The sequence below is a fragment of the Hyaena hyaena genome, unplaced genomic scaffold (genome assembly GCF_003009895.1).
Source record: "Hyaena hyaena isolate Hyena2069 unplaced genomic scaffold, ASM300989v1 scaffold_9, whole genome shotgun sequence".
Lineage (NCBI taxonomy): Eukaryota > Metazoa > Chordata > Mammalia > Carnivora > Hyaenidae > Hyaena > Hyaena hyaena.
The window spans coordinates 6,655,833-6,661,289 of NW_024080641.1; the positions used below are offsets into that span (position 1 = coordinate 6,655,833).

General features: G+C 44.8%; 1 long non-coding RNA gene across 1 annotated transcript in view; it reads right to left on the bottom strand.

Moving 5' to 3' along the window:
* LOC120240829 overlaps window positions 1-2,406 on the bottom strand; it is a 9,304-nt gene extending 6,898 nt beyond the window's left edge. The window contains exon 1 of the long non-coding RNA XR_005530731.1: window positions 2,289-2,406. This is a non-coding gene — a long non-coding RNA (uncharacterized LOC120240829). The remainder of the gene's footprint in view (window positions 1-2,288) is intronic.
* Between the last annotated feature and the right edge of the window lie 3,051 nt (window positions 2,407-5,457).

The window sequence follows — 5,457 nt, forward strand, 5'->3', positions numbered from 1 at the left end:
TAGTATTGTTGAGTACAAAATGTGTTTCAAAAAGAAGTAAAGGAGAAATCTCCAACCGCTCTGAAGATTGGATCAGTCACCCAGGAAAATGTTGACTTCTGTCCAGAAAGAGGGCCTGCTTTGTACTTTTCTAGCAGTGTAATATCAGTCACCAAAACCCCCTTGTGAGAAAACAAACCCTGACCTAACCTATCCGTCAATCTCGGCCAGTTACGCCCAGGAGAAACAAAATTGTGTCTGTAAATTTACAGTGCTCAGACCATTGAAAAAAAGGCCTGCTTCTAATATTAGACCATTTCAAAAACTGCCTGCCACAAGTGGGACGTCAGAAATGACTCACTCCAGGAACTATAAAAGGCTGGCTCTCTAAGCTGTCTACACTTTTTGCGGACTGCAGTGGAGAAGTGCACACTTATTATATGGTGTTCTGTACCGATTTAATCATGTTTAGTAGCAGAACTTCGGCCATGAAATTAATCACGGAAGTTGTAGCTACTCTTCTCCTGCGTGTGATAAAGATGTGTATCTCCAGGTCTCTCGGGACATTTACGGAGACCCACTGGATGTTCACGGAGGTGTTCAAAGTGTTGTGCGAGTTTCTGTTGAAGGAGAGCCTTATTCACCTCCTGAGAAAACTAGTCTGCATTTTACACAGTGTGATTGGTGGAGAATTCTTTAAAAATATACCATATGCTTTTCGACACACCAAGAGGTTTATTGAGCCCACATCAGTGATGGTGCTTTAGCTGCAGTCGTGCCTGTGCAACTCGGGCTCTCTGGGGAAATACTTGTCCTCGGGAGGAGAACAAATCACTTTAGTGGCTTCTCTACACCCGGTGGAGCCTGTATGTGTGCTCAGCTCTCTTCTTGAGTCATCATTGGCCCCTTAGGCCAGACTCACAAAGAGAGAAGACTGGCTCACGGCAGTCAACGGAAAGGTGAGCATCGAATCACTAACCTTAAGATCCTTAACACAGATCCCGGAGACCGAGACCAGACTCCCGTTGTAAAAAGACCCCCTACATCTGGATGCCACATGACCTTCTAGCCTGTGCCAACCACAGAGGGCTCTATTCGGCCGCACTTCTCAGAAGGAAGCTTAGTTTCCTGAGCTCCACCCGGCTACTCCCATAGTCACCAATCGACACAAAGTAAAGCTGGTCGTTTATGCGGCAGCAGTCATAAATCTTTCAAGCCTGGGGTTTGGCCTCTTTTTCCTCCTCCCTCAGAGCACATTTCAGGTCCCTCCCGAATCTGTGTTGCCTGGATTCCAACATCTAAAAACTTCAAATAAACTTGTATTTGGCTTTGAAGCTTCCATTCTTTCTTGTTTGTTACAACGGAGCAGAGAAGCTAAGTATCAACAATGGAGGGTCATGGAGGGTCTAGAGCTTCACTGCCTGGTTCCAGGCTGACCCCTTTCTCCTGTGTGGCTCAGGGTGTGTGGTCAGGACCCAGAAGGAGGGAGGGAAATACCTTAATGATGACCCAGGGAGCCAATGGGGTGGGGTGGGGTGGGAATTGGATGTGGTGGAAACGGTGGGTCCACGGCCTGGGAGAGATTTGCTGAATGCAGATGGGAGTGGAGGGTGGTTTCCAAGGCTGAAACTCTGGGGCAAGGGTCCCAAAGGGTCTCTGGGCAGGTCTCATATCCCCAGGAGAAGTTCAAGGTGACAGAAGTACAAACTAGGGGCTGGTCGGAGGCGCCTTGGCCAGTTGGAGGGCATGGACCGAAATTTGGCCAGAGGAAAGCCAGTGGCATTTGGGGCTGAGCTGCGGGAAGGTTTCAGGTCCCCAGAGCTCATGCTCCAGGGAACTCATTCCTGGGTGGGGTGGTGGTGGTGGTAAAATTCAGAAGGACCCAGACCCTCCCCCCCACCTGGGGTCAGGAGAGACCTCGTGGAGGAGGAAAGGGTGTGAGTGACACAACCCTCTCTGGGGAAACCCGGGGGTCCTGGGGCTGACCTGGGGAAGTGGAGCCCGCACTTCTCTGGGGCTTCAGGCTCCTCACTGCAAGCAGAGCTTGCAAAGAGCAGCCTCCAACCCGGCCCTCACCATCCCAGGTTCCTCAGCAACAACCAGACAGGGGGCTGGCCCGTCCTGAGGAGCCCGTGTGCTCCCTCGGAGACCCCCAGCCAGTGGTCTTCACATATGCTCTGCACCCTGTCAGGCAGCTGTGAGCGCTGCTTCTCCCTGCTCCTGATGGTCAAAAGCCTTCGCCTCTCCCACCTCACCCCTCCCCGCCCCAAGAGCAGAGTGGGAGTTTCCTCCAAATTAATAGACTTAACGCATGATGGAGCGGTCTCCCTTCTGATGTTATATCCATAAGCATTGAAAGCAAATCTGGGAGAGACACTTGCACATCCTCGTTCATTGCTGTGTAATTCCTAAGCGTCGGGAGGTAGAAGCAGCCGAATGTCCACAGACAGAGGGGCGGGTGAAGAACAGGGGCTTCTGTGACCAGTGCACGGCCGTCCAGTCTTCCACAAGGTGGTCATTCTGGACTCGCCGCTGTCCAATCTAAGCACGTCACGTAGAGAAAAATACCCTCGGAGTCCACTAATGTGAAGAATATTAACTAGTCAAATGTATCAAAAGAGAAAGATCTGTGGTTCCAGTCGGGGTGGGGAGGAAGGAACGGAGCGGTGGGTGTAGATTTTCCGTCACAAAATGGACTTGGGCTAGATGTGCTGTGCAACGCTGAGAATCTGTATACCGCCTCTGACGTATCCACCCATGAATGGTTCACGGTAGTAAATTTAATGGTGTGTGCTTTTGCCCATCATTTGTAATAGGTTTCTTCTTTTTGGGACACTTGATCACAAGAACATTTATTTCTCGACCAAAAAGAATGAAATCTTGCTATTTTCAACAACCTGAGTGGAACTAGAGTGTATTCTTCTAAGGGTGTAAGAAGTCAGTTAGAGAAAGACAAATATATCACTTCACTCATATGTAGCATTTAAGGAACAAAAGAGATGAACAGAAGGGAAGAGAAGCACAAATAGCATCAAATCAGGGAGGGAGACCAATCATAAGAGCCTCTTAAATACAGAAAACAATCTGAGAGTTGCTGGTGGGGTGTTGGGAGGGAGGATGGGCTCAGTGGGGGAGGGGCACTAAGGAAGACACTGGCTGAGATGAGCACTGGGTGTTACATGGAAGGGATGAATCCCTAAATTCTATTCCTGTAGCCATCTCCACACTATACGTTAACTAATGCGGCTTTAAACTTGCAAGTTAAGGAATAAAAATTGAAATTAAAAAATGGAAAGAAAATTTAAAAACAAAAGAAAATATCAAAAACCGTATATCTAGTAAAGGACTTATATCCAGGATTCAAAACAAAACAAATAAGCTCTCCGGAAACTGGGTGCCATTTATACTGAGAATAAGCTAATTTTCATTGTTCATATAGATGAGAGAATAGTTTCCTAGTTCTAATAATTCTCAGTCAGCAGTAGTTTTAAGCAGTCAACAAAATGTCCATTTGGTTCTGTAACAAGAACTTAAAGTCAACATTTTCATCACAAATTTTTCAATGTCGATTTATTTTTGAGAGAGAGATACAGAGCACGAGCAGGGAAGAGGCAGAGAGAGAAGCAGACACAGAATCAGAAGCAGGCTCCAGGGCCTGAGCTGTGAGCACAGAGCCTGATGTGGGGCTCGAACTCCTGCACTGCGAGATCACGACCTGAGCTGAAGTCGGACGCGTGACCGACTGAGCCACCCAGGCCTCCCTAAAGTCTACATGTTTATTAATATTTGTTAGAGACAGAATAGAATTCAACTGATATTTTGGTTATGAAATTTCTGAAATTATAAGATTTAACGTGATGAAAACCTAAATAGTGAAGTTCAATTTGTGAAAACTGATATACTACATTAAAGAATTTTAAAGACGAAAAAAGAACATTTATTTTTGTCACAAAGAAGTTACCTTTCAAAAAAGCCTGACATCTCAGAGGACGAAAGTAAAACAAGGAATGCAATAACTACACATGTTCTTCCACTCTAAAAATTGTGTGACATCTGAGTCAGAAGACTCTTCTGCATCTATCAGAGACTTCCTCTTCATGAGTCATAGAAAGAGTTCACCATGCTTCAGATAACCCCTTACACTTTAAGACCATTTCAGATATCTTCTCCCATAAGTCAAGAATCTGTTTATTCAAGGTGACTTATGAAGAATCAATCACCCAGAAAATCTGAACAATCTCTGTTTCAGAAATTAAAGTACTTTACTGTACTTGGCATTCCTCTACATAATGATGTGGTTTCAAAGACTGAAAGCCTTAAGAGCACATCATTAAAATTCAAGGACTTTGACATTAAAATTTTTTTAATACGTAGATTTCTCTGTATCAAATATTCCAGAAAACGAAATCAGAATCGAAACATGATATAATCTCCTTTGGATTCCTCTTCTCCTCGAGTGCCCTTATATCACAGAGGAAGTTGTTTCAAAGCACTTGTATGTCCTTGACATCATCTCAAACACATGTCATCCAAAAATCCAAAACCATGAGACCTAGAGAACTATGGGCACAATGCATAAGGAACCCTCTCTTTTTTTTCATGTTTAGTTATTTTTGAGAGAGATAGACAGAGCATGAGCAGGGGAGGGGCAGAGACAGAGAGAGAGAGAGAGAGAGAGAAGGTTCCAGGCTCTGAGCTGTCAGCACAGAGCCCAATGTGGGGCTTTGAACTCCCGAACCGTGAGATCATGAGCAGAGCCAAGGTCAGACACTTAACGGACTGAGCCACTAGGGCACCCAGGATTTCTAAAACCTATCCTCCTAATATCAAAGGCAAATTTGCACAAAAGAGAAAAGTACACATTCAGCTATACAATCCTTATGGCCTTTTTTGACAGCGTGTAGCTATCATGCCAAAACTCAGCCATCAATATACAACCTCATTTCCTATCAACAGTTAATGGGAATATATTTTACCTTAAACGGGACGTCGAGGCAAATTGCCAAGAATGAAAGGATCCCCTTATGGTCTGAATTTCACACTTCAAATATCAAAAAGAGCACTATCCCCCAAATCATGAAAACATGATGAAGTAACTACACAGAAAAAAATGCAGACTGAAATTGTTTTATTCTTTTTCTTTCCATAACATTAATATTTATTGCTTTCTATGAATACTGTACTGAAAGCCCAAGCATTTAGTTTACACACAGACATTACACAATTACAGACCGGAAAGTACAGCTGAAGAACCAGATATAACTTTGGCAGCCAACAATTTTGACAGGGAAGTTGCAGCTTGTGGGGCTTGAAATATGTGAATTTGAAAACACTGAGTTTAATTTTTTTTAATGTTTCATTCATTTCTGAGAGAGAGAGAGAGAGAGAGAGAGAGAGAGACAGCGTGAGCAGGGGAGGGTCAGAGAGAGAGGGAGACACAGAATCCGAAGCAGGCTCCAGGCTCTGAGCTGTCAGCAC